This window comes from Cetorhinus maximus, chromosome 5 (genome assembly GCF_964194155.1).
Source record: "Cetorhinus maximus chromosome 5, sCetMax3.hap1.1, whole genome shotgun sequence".
Taxonomy (NCBI): domain Eukaryota; kingdom Metazoa; phylum Chordata; class Chondrichthyes; order Lamniformes; family Cetorhinidae; genus Cetorhinus; species Cetorhinus maximus.
In genome coordinates this window covers 122,476,180-122,493,847 of record NC_135883.1, presented here as the reverse complement: position 1 = coordinate 122,493,847, position 17,668 = coordinate 122,476,180, and the positions used below count along the sequence as shown (strand labels likewise).

At 47.2% G+C, this 17,668-nt stretch overlaps 1 pseudogene; it reads left to right on the top strand.

Moving 5' to 3' along the window:
- Positions 1-7,490: 7,490 nt before the first annotated feature.
- On the top strand, positions 7,491-8,443 carry LOC144680352 (exosome complex component RRP42 pseudogene; annotated as a pseudogene).
- The last annotated feature ends 9,225 nt before the right edge of the window (positions 8,444-17,668 follow it).

Sequence of the window (17,668 nt, the reverse complement as noted above, 5' to 3'; positions counted from 1 at the left end):
ATCCCCCCCATCAACATCCTAGGGGTTACCATTGACCAGAAACTGAACTGGGCCAGCCATATAAATACTGTGGCTACAAAAGCAGGTCAGAGGTTAGGAATCCTGCGACAAATAACTCACCTACTGACTCCCCAAAGTCTGCCCACCATCTACAAAGCACATATCAGGAGTGTGATGGAATACTCCCCACTTGCTTGGCTGAGTGCAGCTCCCAAAACACACAAGAAGCTCAATACCATCCAGGGCAAAGCAGCCCACTTGATTAGCACCCCATCCACCACCTCCAACATTCACTCCCTCCACCACCAATACGCAGTGGCAGCAGTCCAGCAAGATGCACTGCAGAAACTCACCAAGGCTCCTTTATCAGCACCTTCCAAACATATGACCTCTACCACCTGGAAGGACAAGGGAAACAGATGCACGGGAACACCACCACTTGCAAGCTTCCCTCCAAGCCACTCACCATTTCAACTGAACTGAAAATATATCGCCGTTCCTTCACTGTCACTGGATCAAAATCCTGGAACTGCCTCCCTAACAGCACAGTGGGAGTACCTACACTACATAGGCTGCAGCGGTTCAAGAAGGAGGCTCATCATCACCAACTCAAGGTCAATTAAGGATGGGCAATAAATGCTGGCCTAGCCAGCATGTCCCATGATTTTTTTAAAAAATGCAGGACCATGATGTTACAAATTGTGGTTGAGTATAATTCAGCTGCCCCTGACGGATGCCTAGTTTCAAGTTGCTAGATCTGTAAGAACTCTACCCCATTTAGCACGGTAGTAATGCCATACAACACGATGAAGGGTATCTTCAAGGTGAAGATGGGACTTTGCATCTACAAGGACTATGCAGTTGATCACTCCTACTGACACTGTTATGGACAGATGCATCTGCAATGGGTAGATTAGTGAGGACAAGGTCAAGTAAATTTTTCCCTCTTTTGTTCCTTCACCAACTGCTGCAGAACCAGTCCAGCAGCTATGTCCATCAAGACTCCGTCGGCTCAGTCAGTAGTGGCGCTACTAAACCAATCTTGGTGATGGACAATGAAGTCCCTTGACTACATTCTGTGCTCTCGCCACCCTCAGTGTTTCTTCTAATCGATGTCCAACATGGAGGAGTACTGATTCATCAGCCAAGGAAGGGCAGTATGTGGCAATCAGCAAGCTTCCTTGCACATGCTTGACCTAATGTTATGAGAATTCATGGGATCTGGAGTCAATATTGAGGACTCCCAGAGCAACTCCCTCCCAACTGTATACCACTGTGCCGCCACCTCTGGTAGGTTTGACCTGCTGGTTGGACAGGACATATCCAGGGATGATGATGGTGATATCTGGGACATAGTCATACTCACTGAATCATACTTTAGAAACAAAGTCAGGCTGTTGCTTGACGAGTTTGTGTGACGGCTCTCCTAATTTTGGAACAAACCTCCTGATGTTAAAAGGAGGGCTCTGCAGGGTTGACTAGGCTGGGTGTGCCCTTGTTGTTTCCACGACCTATGTCAATGCTAGGGGTCCAACCAGTTTATTTCCTTTTTGACTTTGTAGTGATTTGCTACAACTGAGTGGCTTGCTGGGCCATTTCAGCGGGCATTTAAGAGTCAAGTATATTGCTGTGGTCTGGCGTCACATGTAAACCAAGGACATCAGTGAACCAGATGGGTTTTAATGACAATCGATGATCGTTTCATGGTCACCATTACTGAAACCAGCTTTTTAACTGAATTTAAATTCCAGTAGCTGCTGTGGTGCAATTTGAACCCCACTATGCCACCGCCTCCACAAAATACCAAATTTCAATCAATCGCAACAATTTATACTACAGAAGAAAAGAGTCCTGATTGGCTGGTAATTCGACCCTGATTGGCTGATGTGTTGCCATTGAGAAAGCAACAGGGAACCATAGGCTCCCCAAGTTCCCTGATAATTTGAAAAGTGTGCAAGGCTTGAACATATTCAACGTATGTCACTTCTGAAAAGTGTAAATGAGCCACTTTACTAACTCGATTGATTATCTTAAATTGGTTGTTAGTGTATCCATTAGCACATTCAGGGTTGTTCAGCAAGTGCTGCCCAATTTTGGAACCACATCTGACCATAATTGTTTTATTTTGGATTTTATAAACATGAGCTGGTTGAGTACAGTCATTACTCTGCCTATAATGAGCAACCGAAGGAATAAAAACAAAAAACTACTGCGGATGCTGGAAATCCAAAACAAAAACAGAATTACCTGGAAAAACTCAGCAGGTCTGGCAGCATCGGTGGAGAAGAAAAGGAATATGCTGTTTGATTTGATCAGCCAATCTTTGGGATGTATGGTCTATGTCCCTGACATTGCACTGGCACTGAAATTCATACACAATGTTTTTAAATTATGTGGTAGACAGAATGTCTTTTTCGACTGACGGTAGCATTCTGTGGTGGAGAATACCACTTGCATAGTCACTGTATACCAGCAGCATGAAATGGCTTGCTTAACCCATTGTTCAAGTGTTTGAGATACTTTGCTTTTCCAAAGCAATTTGAGGTAGTCTGGGCACTTTTCAGGTCTGAAAGTGGCAGCCTTTGGCCCAAGTTTGTGTGATACACAGTTAACAGTGATCTGATCAGGGTAGCCATTGTCCTGCAGGATAGTTTTGATGCGCTCTATTTCTGTGACAAGGCTGCAAGGTGAGTAAATGGTTAGGGCCCTATTTACGAGATTGCTCATAAGGCCAATCTTATAGCGTGTGGAGATATATGAGTCCCAACATTTATATTGACCAGTGAAGATAGGCTTGCAGTTGACAGTAGTGGAGAGTCCATTAGCGGATTTCTCAGCTAGACATCGAGGAAAGGGTGTGAGTCAGACTGTTCCATCTCAACAGTGAATTTGAGAGTGGGTTGGAGTGTATTAAGGTGTATAAGGGAATCCTTACATGCAGCTGCAGATTCAAATGTCATGAGCATATCTTCTACGTTTTGGAAATATGGATGGGGAAAGAAGTTAAGGGTCATCAAAAATGGAAAAAAAATTGTGTTCTGGATAACATATGGGGTGGAATTCTCCCATAATGAAGCTAAGTGCAGTGGTGGGCAGTCTCAGCAGCGCCCCTCCCACCGTCCGTAATGGCAGCAACTCACGCCCAATTATGCAGAGGCGCATTTCGCTCCAAGTTACCTGGAGAGTTGGGAGCTGATTCGTCCGCCCATCATCAGCTGGTGGCTTCAAAGGTCTGGGCCCCATATTTAAACACCAGCCCAACACGCAACCTCAATCTTTCCAGCCCAACAGAGATGTTTGCAACACATAAGAGAAAGGCCAGGAACTTCAGGGTGAAGCCTGCACCCCGCTTCACCCACCAGGTCCACAAGGCGTTGGTCAGGGGGGTATAGGAACAGCTGCATGTGCTCCACCCCACAGATGGCTGCAGGAAGCACAGCAGCCTCACCTCTCGGGCCTGGGACACCATAGCAGAGCAGGTCAGGTCAGCTGACACCCCCGCCCGAAATGCCACTCTGTGCAGGAAGAGGATGAATGATCTTATCTGCTCTACCAGGGTAAGTCATCCTTCAACTCCCACCAATATCAAACTCTCATCACGGCATCGTGCACTCAAATGGCAACTCTCTTCAGCGATCTCACACAACCATTCGCAGGGGACACATATCAACACTCATTCTCTCACCGAGACGTTCACATCACCACCATCCTATCTATCATGTTGCTCACACTCCATCCTCTGGCCCTTCTGGGGAGGGCTCACCACACACAGGGGACATGCATCTCACCCAACCCCTGCTCCATCCCTTCTCATCACATGCCTTTCTTTCTCCCTCAGAGAGACCAATCTGACTCACAATAGGTGCAAGAGAGTGCAGACTTGGGGAGGGGCGGCCGACATCATTGCCCTCACTGAGATTGAGGAGGCTGCAGCCGAGCTGGCGGGGGAGGACAGGGATCACTCCTGTGGGGAAGGGGACATCGGCCTCTCCCACCAACCCAGTACGGATCACAGCTCCATCACCTCATCAAATCCTGACATTCACAGTGAGTCACATGCAGTCTTATCTAGCTCATGCTTGTTAACTGAATCTCTCTTTTCTATTTTCTAGGCCCAAGCACATCGAGGCCCCCAAGCCATTCCTGCACCAGCAGTGCGAGCCCCCAGACCTCATCTGCGGACAAAACTCCAGAAGAACCGCCACTGCACTCACACGCACCCTCCACCAGCTCAGAGACACACACCTCGGGGGGGCACAGCTGTAGATTAGGCTCACTTTCTGGGGAACACCTCACTGACATGTCCCTGCAGCAGTTGGAGGCAGGGACAGCCCAGGCCTCCAGCACTGGGAGGGCTGCTGGAGCCCAGCCACGCACTCAGTCCGAGTCAGATGATGAACCTCTGGAAACAGCTGCCAAATCAACACTGGAGATGCAGCAACAGGTGGCAGAACATCAGGCAGAGATTCAACAGTCACACAGCAGACTAGAGCGAACAATGGAGCAGTCCGTCCGCCTTCTGTTTGATGTCATGGCTCCAACATGTGAGCGCCTCGAGGTCAGCATGGGAAGGCTGGTGAACACCATGGAGATGTTGGTCCAGCAGGTCTTGCCAGATTTGTGCTCGGCCCTGCACTCCACGGCCACACACCCTAAAGGCGCCATGGGGACGAGGTGCACCAGGTGCACCGTCTCCTGCAGGAGGCAGGGCAGGGCCCTCGGGCACCCACAGGGAGGATGAGCATCAGCTGGACAGTCCGGCTCCTCTTAGGACACTACAAGGGTGCATAGCCACTCACGGCCCCCTCTGCCTGTGGCCCCATCCACTCCAGCTTCTCAGGCTTCCGAGGGCACTTCTGCCCCAGAGCAGGTGACCCTTATCAGGCCAGGGCCCTCCAGGCCCCGGGCTAACAAAGGACGTCCACCAAGGTCATCACAGACATCAGGGCGTAGCAGTCAGCAGGCTGCCTCCACCTCTGCTGCAGATGTCAGGGCTGCACCCAGGTGTAGCGGTAGCGTTAGGAAAGTTAAGAAAAATTGCTGTCACTTTTGAGTAATGGGTGTGCTAAATTTCACTTTTGTGAATACATTTGATGGTTATGTGAATGTTCCTGTCAACTGAAGGCGTTGTGATTTTGTACTTTGGAATCCTCTTACTTCGAGGTTTAGCCTTCCTCCCACTCAGTGATAGTGTCCCACTGTGAGATTCACATTCCTGTGATGTCAACCTCAGTTGAACTGATCTCTGCACCCTTCCTCAGGGAGATGTGTTTCAATTTTTATTTGAAGTCTGTGATGTAAGCGTTTCTAACGCTTCTTCCTCAAAGGACACCATTGAGTGAGGGCAGCTCATCAGTATTGATATTCTAGCAGCATTTGTGTCTCCTCAGTGGTAGTGTCAGAAGAAAAGACATGCACGGGAAGGGGAGATCCCTAGGCATGTCCACACCTCAGTCACAGCAGTGTTTGCATCATTAGATAGCGGCGAAGGCTTCGAGTCTTCTCTCGCATCGATCTTGTTCCTAAGTGGACTCTCAGTTCCCAGAGTGAGCTCACTCACATGGCCCCACGTACCAAAGCAAAGGTCATGGCCTGGTAATTCATGAGGCAAGTGTGAATGCGGGACTCGTTCTCACTGCAAGTGGGCGGACATCCCCTGAGTTGAGAGATGACGACATTGAGGGCTAGGAGAGATGTGACCATATTCCCTCACCTGACTTTACTCTTCCTGGAACCTGCCAGCAATTAACGTATCACGGGCACGTCTCCCATGTCTTCCTTCCTCCATGGCGTGATCGCACTCATACTGACCCTCAGCAGCCTCCTGATGTTCCTGAGCCTCCAGATCTTCATCCTCCGATGAGCTCTCATCCTCCTCCAATTCATCCTCTAGCAGGGGGTCACCTCTTTGCATTGCCAGATTGTGAAGGGCGCAACACAATGCGATGATGCGGGTTAGCCCTGTTGAGAGTGTATTGTAGTGAGCCACCTGAGAGGTCCAACCATCTGAAGTATATCTTCAGAAGCTTTATGGTCCGCTCTATAAGGGAACGTGTGGAGCTGTGAGCATTGTACCTCTCCTTGGAATGACTCTGAGGGCAACACACCGGTGTCATCAGCCAGCACTTCAGTGGGAATCCCTTATCCCCAAGCAGCCATCCCTACAGATGTAATGGCCCCTTGAAAATCTCAGGCACCTGGGAGTGACTCAGGGTGTAGGAGTCATGGCGACTCCCAGGGTACCATGTGCAAACATGCAGTATGTGATTCCAGTGATCACACACCAATTGCAGATTGATGGAATGATGGCCCTTGCGGTTTATAAACATTAGGGGCTGCTGCCATGGAGCCCGTATAGCTACATGGGTGCGGTCTATTGCACCCTGCACTCTTGGGAAGCCTGAGATGGCGGGGATGCTGATGAATCTCGCAGCCTGGCTATCTTTGTCCAGAGCAAACCTGACATAATGATGGGCCTTCATGTAAAGTGTATCTGTGACCTTCTTAATGCATTGATGTGTTGCAGACTGAGAGATGCCGTATAGGTCCCATCTTGATCCTTGAAAAGAACCAGAGGCCAAGAAATTTAGTGCTGCGGTCACTTTCAGAGCCACTGGCAGGGGATACGATCCAAATCCACGTGGTATCAGGTCTACACGAAGAGCATGGCATATGTGATGTACCAGGTCTCAGGACAAGCGCAGACATGCACAGCATTGCCTCTCACTCATTTGTATAAAGGAGACTCTTGGACAATAAACCCTAGGTCTGGCGAGTCGCCCCGGTTGTCTGGGTCTCTCCTCCTGACCTTCCTGTTCATGCTCTGGCTCCGCTTGACCATGTCCCTCCTGCTGGAGCTGAGTGCGGCATCACCTCTCCCTCCTTTGCCTCTTCCATTGCATTAGAATCCTGACAAAGGCAGCATTGAGCCCTGCATCCATATCTGTTTTTCTTTCTCTCTGAAAGGGAACATTGAAAATATTAATGATTCAAGGGGCAAGAAAGTGAAGCTCAGAGGATTGGAAACTGTAAGGGGTCCGTAGTTTTTCCTGCCCTACTTGCATGGTGGCTGATGCCACCTTGTCCCTGAGACACTCGCGCACACATCGAGGTGACCAAGATGGCATCACAGAAATGTTACATCTTGAGCCCTGCATGGGATGCTAAAGTTTCAGTGAGATGAGAGACCCAACCTAGCTCTGCGCTCCAATCTCTGATGTGGCATATTAATGACCAATCAGTTGCTCATGGTCAATGAGTGGATGCCCTTTGGCCCATTAGGAGTGGCACATCTGGTGAACACGTGACAGGCCTTCATTGACGGAATGCCATATATGATGCAGCTATGTCTCCCTCACTACTGCCTGCATTCCCAAATTCTATTCCTATGTGTTGCTCTTGAGATGCAGTGACTGTGATGTGTAGCCATTGAGTTCTGAGCAGCCCTTTAACAGTGCGAATGAAGCCATTGGCTTTAAGTGGCTTCATGTGGGTCGTGGGGTAATGACGTGATTGGAAGATGGCCACCGTTGTGCTGAGTGAGGCAGAGAAAGTCTATGTGATGCACGGAGTGCAGGATGATCTGCGAATTGATGGCCGTGGGTATGAAGATTATAGACATATTGAAATAGAAACAGATGTGGTGTCAAACACAAGTGGATCTGCCAGGGTGAAAATTGGTCACACGGATATTCTGGTGGGCGTTAAAGCTGAAATGGGCACACCCAAACTGGAGAGACCAAATGAAGGCTTTTTGGAATTTTTTGTGGACTGTTCTGCCAATGCAACTCCTGAGTTTGAAGGGTGTGGAGGAGACGACCTTGGCACAGAAATCGCCAACACCCTATACAGAGTGTTTGATAACAGCAGTACTTTGGAGTTGAAGACACTGTGTATTACTCCCAGGGAACACTGCTGGATCCTCTGTGTAGATGTACTGTTGTTGGAGTGTTGTGGAAATCTTTTTGATGCAATCTCCATTGCAGTTAAAGCAGCACTTCATAATACGAGAATTCCAAAGGTCCGAGTACTCGAAGATGATGAAGGTTCCAAGGAAATTGAGCTCTCAGATGATCCATATGACTGCATTCGTCTCAATGTGGAAAATGTACCTTGCATCATCACTTTAAGCAAAATCGGTTACAGGCATGTAGCCTGTACCTCACAGGAGGAAGCTTGCCGTATGGCCTGTTGGTCTCTGTCACCAGAAAAGGGACCATCACTTCCTTCAGGAAAGTTGGAGGAGGCAGTTTGGATCCAGCGAGCGTCTTTGAAATGTTAGAGACAGGAAACCGAGTTGGGAAAGCGTTGCATGAATCATTACAGACCACCTTGGAGAAAGAAGAAAGTTTAGGAAGGAAACGCCAAAAAGTTGGATTTCTTGGTTGACTTTTGCAGTATAAATATTTCTTACTAATAAAGATTTATTAAAAATAAAAAAAAAGTCTTCCTTCTTTCTAAGCAGACCCCTGCTCATTCCTGCAGCAACAAGAGGTTAGAGACCAACTCCAGAAAGGCCCCCCTCGTGCTCACCCTTCCTCCTGACTGCCATTCCACAGCCTTCCCTCCTCATTGCCCTCCTCATATTCGCCTATCCCTCTCACTGCCATTCCACAGCCTTCCCTCTCTGTTGCCCGCATCATGTTCGTCAACCCCACCCTCGCTTCACAGCCCAGCCCTGGTTGAAGTGCTAGTTTCTGAAAGTGGGGTCCTGCATGAGTACCACAGCACAGTGGTGGTCCTCGGGACAACGAAAGCAAAGTGAAGAAGCAGCCCAACACTACAGCCCCAGCAGAGTGGCGTTCATCACAAGAAGACTGGGGCAGCGCTATGGCCGGTATGTTCCACTCACCTCAAAGTTACCAGTGAACTGAGGTTCAACTTGTGCACGCCACCCCTTTTCAAACAGGTTTGAAGCCGATTATAATTTCCCGTTGGCATGACAGAAGGTCGGAAGACATGGCAAGATCCCGGCGAGCAGCTGTTTTATTAAGCATTCATGACATGTTAATAAATGCAAATGGAATTCACGCCACTAGTTGGCGGGATAATTGACGCACCATAAACACACTGTTGGGAGAATTGCAACCTATTCTTACAACGGCGGCTTTCCGATTTTTTGCCTCCCGCTGGATTCTCCACTCCCGCCCGCCACGAAACCCGTCACGTGCAGGCTGGGAAAATTCCACCCATGGTGTCTCAGAAGTCAACTTTACAATCTCTTCCCACCTACATTTGTGAATCTTTTGACACCCTATGTCATTTCAACAATTTCCAGTTTCCTGTCCCTAACCGCCTCCTCTTCAGCATGGATGTCCAATCCCTCTCCACCTCCATCCCCCACCAGGATGGTCTGAGGGCTCTCCACTTCTTCCTTCAGTGGAGACCTGAACAATCCCCATCCACAACTACTCTCCTCCGTCTGGCTGAGCTAGTTCCCTCAATGAACAATTTCTCCTTTAACTTGTCTCACTTCCTCCAAATAAAAGGTGTGGCTATGGGCACCCACATGGGCCCCAGTTACACCTGTCTTTTTGTCGGGTATGTAGAACATTCCTTGTTCCAGTCCTACTCAGGGCCTCCCACAAATCTTTTTCCAGTACATTGATGACTGTATTGGTGCCATTTCATGATCTCGCCTGGAACTGTAAAAATTAATCAATTTTGTTTCCAATTTCCACCCTTCTCTCACCTTCACATGGTCCATCACCTCTGATGTTTCCCTTCCTTGACCTCCCTGTCTCCATGTCTGGTGATAGACTGCCTACCAATATTCAGTACGTCCACTGACTCGCACAGCTATGTCGATTACACCCCCTCACACCCTGCTTCATCCCGTTCTCCCAGTTTCTGAGTCTCCATCACATCTGTTCCGATGATGCCACGTTCCAAAACATGACATGTTTTCCTTTTTCCTCAGCTGAGGATTCCCCCCCACTACAGTTGACAGGGTCCTCAACCCGTGTCCAACCCATCTCCCACACCTCTACCCCAACCTCTTCTCCTCCTCCCAGAACCATGATAGGGTCCCCTTATCCTCACTTTCCAACCCACCAGCTTCCGTATTCAAAGGATCATCCTCCACCATTTCCGTCAACTCCAGCATGATGCCAACACCAAACACATCTTCGCCTCAGATCCCCTGTCAGCATTCCATAGGGACCATTCCCTCGGTGACACCCTGGTCCACTCCTCCATCGCTCCCAATACCTCATGCCCTTTGCACGGCACCTTCCCATGCAATCGCAGGAGGTGCAAAACCTGCCCCTTAACCTCCTCCCTCGCCATCATCCAAGGTCCCAAACATTCCTTCCAGGAGAGCAGTAATTTACTTGTACTTCTTTCAATTGAGTTTACTGTATTCACTGCTCACAATGCAGTCTCTACTACATTGGGAGACCAAACGCTGACTGGGTGACCGCTTTGCGAAACACCTTCACTCAGTTCGCACACATGACCCCAACCTTCGGGTCACTTGCCATTTCAATTCACCAACTTGCTCTCACACTCACAAATCTGTCCTCGGTCTGCTACAGTATTCCAGTGAAGGCCAATGCAAGCTGGAGGAACAGCACCTCATCTTCCAACTAGGCACTTTACAGCCTTCTGGACTTAACATTGAGTTCAACAACTTCAGACCATGAACTTTATCTGCCATTTTGAATTTTTTTCCCCCAAGCGCCAGTCTGTATCTTGTACTCATATTTTTGCTTTCAGACAGTGCTGCCCCTTTAACTGCTATTAACACATTCTGCTATTTTGCATTCAGACAGTGCTGACCTTTATTCTGTTAGTAATGCCTACTCTGGGGCAAAGCTTTAGTCTTTGGTACCATCATTACCACTCCCTTTGTCTTATATTCTATGACATCTCTTGGCATTTAATCTCCCTCACCCTCTACCTATCCCTGACCTTCTATTTTGCCCCACCTTCCTCCTTTCTCCATAGCATAAAATCCAACACATTTCAACCTCGCTCCAGTTCAGAAGAAGAGTCATACTGGACTTGAAATGTTAAATCTGTTTCTCTCTCCACAGATGCTGCCAGGTCTGCTGAGTTTTCCCATCATTTTTTGTTTTCGTTTCAGATTTTCAGCATCCACAGTATTTTGTTTTTATTTCTCAAGGTGGATTCTGACCTAAATTTAAATGAAGCAGTGGGTGCAGTTTAATAAAAGGAAAGCTGTTTATCAAGGCACTAAATACAGGTTAACAATCAGCATTGCATACAAAGTGCTGGAATTAAGCTTGATTTTACATATTTTATATATATATATTTATAAACAGCCTTCACTTCATGCACAATTAGGCAAGCAGTTTGAATCAAATGATGGCTAGGGTGCAGAAAGTATGCCCAAGTCCAGAATTCTAATCACCATTTTTTTCTAAACAGCACAGATGTTGTTGTAGAAAATTGGAACAAAACTCGGGATTGTCTCTAGATGACACATTTTATATATCAAACTATCAAATTAATAGCTGTTTTAATGTCAGAATTGCTGATTCAATGCTGTTACAGCATCATTCCAGATGTTAAAGTCTCATATAAGTCTGTGTTTCACCACTAAAGCAGCAGTAGAATTTGTAGAAGGATATCATTAATGTGAAAATTCAAAATCATTTGGAAAATTTAAAATGGAAACAGTTTTATTTATTGAATGGCTACGGGCAAGGAGAATAGTGCCAATCTTTTTTTCCAAATCTCAACCAACACAACTGCAGGTATACAGTGAAAGGAGAAGAGAGAGAAGAGAGTGCCAACATACACACACACAATTCAACACTGAGAAAGTTTCCAAATGGGAAGGGTTTCTCAATAGGGAAAGCTGGCAGGAATATCAACCCCAGTTGAATGCATAAACTAGACTATATCTGGTGGGATCATATATTAGTACAGCAAAGCAGGAAGGTTTTCAACAAATCAGATTTACACCAGCTCCTTCAAAAAGCAACCCAGTTAGTCCCACGCCCCAACTCTTTACCCATTTTTTCTCCTTAATGTATTTATCCAGTTCCCCTTTGAAGGCTTCTATTGAATCGGTATCTACCATCATGTTAGACAGCATATTCCAAATCCTAACCGCTCATTGCGTAAACAAGTTTTTCCTCATGTTGCCTCTGGTTCTTTTGTCAATGACCTTAAATCTGTGCTTTGTGATTATTGGTTGGAAACAGTTTCTCTTTATTTGCTCTATCTAAACTATTCATTATTTTAAACACCTCTATCAAAGCTCCTCTGAGTCTTCTCTGCCCTGAGGAGAACAGAATTGGATCTGAGTAATGGAATAGATCAGACAGATGAGGTGAATGTGAGAACCCTGGGAGCAGTCACCACAGTGTGATTAGGATAAGGTCGAGCTAGAAAAGGAGTCAGCAAAAACTGGAATAACAGATTGATTTAAGCCAGTTTTTAGAGAGATGACAAGGAAGCTGGTAGCACTGCTGGACATCTTCGTGTTAGTTGCTTGTCCCCTCTCTCAGCTAATAAACAGTGCCAAAAGGGAGAAAAGAAATATGTTGTAATTTGTCAAAAGTCCCTTCTGTTTTGATGAATATTTACTCAGAGAGTCATCTGATTGCATAGGTTGGTCGAAAGATGGTCTGTTGTACCTAGTCATAAAGTGCCGCTGTTTTATGTGGTACTGAACCATACAACCAGCAAGGCTCCTGTTCAATTCTTGATCTATGCAGAATTAAGTGATCTCAGCTAAGGTGATATCTTATTGAGTTCAAGTTGAGGGAGGGGACAAAAATTGCCAGGAACCCTGATCCTAGTCACTATCCAGTATCTCCTCCTGGAATGTTTACTACTGTCCTGCCCCGCAATCAAATAGCTTGCCAACACTTTCTATATATAGACAGTGACAATAAGAATGGCACTTGTGTGAGGTACTGGGGGTCCATACACCAATGTCAATCAGTATCTTGAATTGAAGAAAACGTAGGGACAACAGAGAATTTAAAAAAAACATTGTTCAGAAGTGATTTTTCAATCAATTTATATCCCATATGTTCGTGTCCTGCTTACTTCTCAGTTCATAGCACCCTCGCCTTTGAATCAGAAGGTTGTGGGTTCATGTCCCACTCCCGGAAACCAAGAACTGTGAATGTACTCGAAAGAGTTACAATCTGTGACTGTTGATAACTCGAAAGAGTTACTTCTAAAGTGCACAGCAGGAAAATTAAACAAGTTGCAGTTTGAAAGTTACATTCTTAAGGAAAAAAAAGGGTAAGATATTAAAAGAAAGGGAATTAAAGACAGTAAATACTACAAATGCTATATGAATTGCAGCAGTGCAAGAAGGCAGCTCACCACCCTCTTCTCAAGGGCAGTTAGGGATGAGCAATAAATGAATAATTTTAGAATCACAGGTCTTTAAACTGGATTTTTCTTTTTAAAACATGGAAGGACATTGCATTATTTGGACATTGGAGGCTGCTCGGGGGATTTTTTTTTAAAAGGGTCATAAGTTCACCTTGGAACTGTCAATAAGCAGACCTCTTCCAAGAAATCACCTGAACTACGTGGCACTTGAGAAGCAGTTGTTTGTTTTGAACTGCAAGACACTTTAATTAATGAAACACTGGAAGACAAAAAGACAATCACATGGCAGAGGCAAACCTTAAGTTTGAACCTGTGGTTTTGCTTTCAGTCTTGTTAGGAAAAGGCTGAGAACAGAAGTCTGCCCTAACTAGCTCTCTCTCCCTCTCTGCTTTGTGAAACCGTGTGTGTAGTTTGCCTGCATAATTTTGGACTTGTCAGCTGAGACAGGAAGAATTGGTCCAATTATACTGTCCTCCACGCTGAAGCATCGTTGGTGAACTTTCTGACATCTACTGGGCACAGCTGAGGGCCCAGGTCTTCATCTGAGGGAACCTCAGACCGACAACATCGAACCTCCATGAACTTTAATTTTTTTCTTTCTAAGAAAGTTTTTTTCCATCTGCCCTACTCTGCAGAGATTGCCTGCGTGTCTTTTGCTTGTCTGGGTGTGTGTGCGTGCACGCGCGCTGGGGAAGTTTAAAAGGATTAGTTAGTCACACTTCCAGATTACAATCATGTGTCAATTAGTTCTTAAAACTTGTCTAAAAGTTTTGTTTTATAATAAATTAATCATTCTAAGTTTTTTGAAAGAAGCCTGGTCAGAGTCCCTTTTCTTCTGGTTACTATAAGTGTAGATAGACAATTGGCCATTTCAGTGAGAAAATTAAACATTTAAATTAATGGTACAGTCTGCGAAGTAGTGGGGCTTGATAATTCACGCACTCCTCCCATCCCGGTCGTAACATAAATTGGGGCCTCTTGCAGGATTTGAAATGCGGACATCGTGTGATTGGACACAAAATAATAATTAGTAAAGGATAAAAGGACGGAGACCAGGTTTCTTATACATTGGTAAACTGAAGTGGCGTTGGAAGTTGCTAAGGCTTTTCTTGTGATGGACTATGTAACCCTGGCTGGTTTACAGAAATTAACCAAAACTCAGCGACCAGAATTGGCGGTTAAGTTGGAGTTAGAATTACCCATAGGGGTGAGGAAAGCAGACATAGTTGAGATAATAGCGCCACATTTGAAATTGGAAGGGCTATCAGAGGGATCACATTCTCCAGGGCATGAGTCAATTGAATTGGCCAAGATTCAGTTGCAAATGAAAAAACTTGAATTGGAGGCAAAAGAGAGAGTGTTTCAAAAAGAAATGGAAATGCGAAAACTTGACCTCTAGAGAAGTTAGCAATGGAGGAAAGAGAGAAGGAACAAGAAAGGGAATACCAGCTTAAAAGGCTGGACTTTAAAAAAGAGGCCTCAGGTGCTGAGGAAGGTTCTGATGATGAAAAAACCTCCACCCAAAGCCTAGTGGGGAGGTGTAAAGCTATCTCAAAGTTTGGAACATTCTTTATTCCATTTGAAAAGGAAGCTAAGCAAATAAATTGCCCAAAAGGAATCTGGACATTGCTCTTACAGAGTAGGTTGGTGGGTAGAGGTCAAGAGGTTTATGCTTCACTTTCAGAAGAGGTTTCTGTGGATTATAATGCAGTAAAAAAAAGGCTATTCTGAGTGCGTATGAGTTAGTCTCTGAGGCATACTGGCAGAAATTTCAGAACATAAGGAAACAGCCTGGGCAGACCTATATTGAATTTGAGAGGATAAAGCAGAATAATTTTGACCATTGGATACAGGTATTGAAGGTAGAAACAACACATAAAGCTCTTAGAGAAGTAATTCTCTTTGAAGAATTTAAAACTTCACTTCTTCCAGTAGTTAGAACCCATGCTGAAGACCAGAGGGTCTCAAGAGCTAGACAGGCAGTGGAGGTGTCTGACGATTATGAGCTGGTCCATAAATCCAAATCGTTTCTCTGTCACCTCCACAAACCCGAGAAGGATAGAAGGTGGGAATGTGAAAAGAAGGCAAGCAGACAGGGAAGAGAGGGGATATAGCTGGGAATACCCTGAAAATTCCTCCTCAGGCCAGAAAGGGAGGCGTTGATGGTGGAAGTGGGGTTCGAAGGCCTAACTGTTTCTATTGTAACAAGGTGGGACATGTTCATGCAGACTTCTGGAAGTTGCACGGTAAATTGATGGCACTTATTGGGCTACTTAAGGGTGATTCAGGTGAAGGAACACTGACTGAAAGGACAACAGATCAAGTTGTAACACAGACTGCAGCTGTGAAAGTGAGCGTAAACACTGCTGTGAGTTCAGGAGAGGCGAATGAGATACATGAGAGTTAGAAAAAAATTTTGTCGAGAGGAAAAGTGACCCCTTATCTCTCAAATGAGGCAGCTAAGCCTATAATCATACTGAGAGATACAGGAGCCACTCAGACACTTTTGCTGAGAAAATGCATAAATTTTCCACCAGAGAACACATTAAAAGCCAAAGTTGCAATTAATGGTATTGGCGGGGGGTATATACTCGTGTCTTTGTACCGGGTGCACCTGGAGTGTGACCTGGGCCAGAATTTTCTGTTTGACGGGCGGGCGGGCCCGAATGACTCGGTGGCAGGCGGGCAGCCGATTGCCGCCGCCGAAATGGGCCGCGCCGCCATTTTCCGCAGGCGGGCCAATTAAGGCCCGCCCAGCGGGTAAGCGACTCCGGTGGAGAACGGGAAAATAGTCGCGGAGGCGGGTGGCCTCAGACTGCCGGTTCCAATGGGGAGTCGGCAGCCTGTATAAAGAGTGGCCAGGCAGCCTGGTTGAGGCAGTGCACCATGGCCACTCGGGGAGAGAGAGAGTGGTTCCAGAGGACGGCAGGGCAGAGGAGGAGGAGGGCAGGCTGCAGGAGAGGCCAGCGGGGGGCCCTCTGCCCCTCGATTCTCCAATGCCTGCCTTGCTGTCCTCCTCCAAGAGGGTTCCAGCCATCGGCATGTGTTGTATCTGGAGGATGGGAGGAGGAGGGGCCCCCATGTCACCAGCCAGGCGTGGGAGGAGGTTGGTGACACTGTGAGCGCCCATGATGATGTGCGGCGCACAGGCACGCAGTGCCGCAAAAGATTCAATGATTTGTTGCGCTCTGGAAGGGTGAGTACCATATCAGCCTTGGCTATTTGACCCAGCAGGTAGCCTTAGCCTTTGAACCCCCCCACCCCCACGTTTTGCTGTCGTTACTGCATTGAGCATTTGGCGTACGCTGGGTGGGCAAACGCGTACTGACCATGCTTACATCAGCCTTAGTGGTTGAGTAGAAGATGGGTTCTCCCCGCAGCATATGTTGGTGTTTGTGGCATTTGAGTAGTCTGGGGGCAACCTGCAGGGGAGGCCGCACGACACATACTCAGAGCTCCAACACATGTCTTATTGATGGTGATGAGATGGTGGAAGGGGAGCCTCAAGATGTTGTGGCCAAGAGCCATCTGCTGGCCTCGGCGCCACACCTAGTTGCGCCTCCTTTCCATGGGCGCTAAGACCCGTGTGCTGTTCAAATTGATAGACGCCGAATGTGTCCAAGGTGGCCGTTGGGGGAGGGGGTTGGGAGCAGCTGTACTATCTTCTGGGGACTGATCACTAGCAGTGTGGACAGGAGCCGCTGGAGGCCTCAGATGGGCCACTGTGGTTGGGGTGCGGCGTGCACATGCAGAGTACATGAGCGATCAGCCCCAATAAACACTCTTCTCTGTTCTGCAGGCAAAAAGTCAACACAATCTGCGGGAGTGCCAGAGGACTGGTGGTGGGCACGCCCTCCTCCAGCGCCTCACAATATTTGAGGAGCAGGCCATGGAGCTGGGGAGGAGGCAGGAGGCCAGGGCTGCCGGGGGCGGCGAGGCTGGGGTGCAGCGGCCAGGTATTTGAGGTCCACAATCCCATCCACTCTGTCTGCCCACCATCCAAACCACTGATGGTTGCTGCAATCGTTAATGCTGCAATACTGCTCATTCACAGACTGAGACAGTCAGACGTGTGGGTCATACACAAAGGCCCCTCGTCCCCTTGAGGATTTGCGTCTCCACCACCTTCCAAAGTCACCTTATCCCATTTGTGACCACTATCCCCATGGCCTAACATGCCATTGGATCGCTGCTGCACAGCCAAAGACTTATTGCATCTTAGGGGGTTTGGGACCTCCTGCACCCTTTCAGCCAGTGTGCCCCACATTACTTTGTCCAAAAGGTCCTCAGCACCTCAGCTGTGAACCTCATGGCACTCAAATAAATGACACCACGTTACTCATCC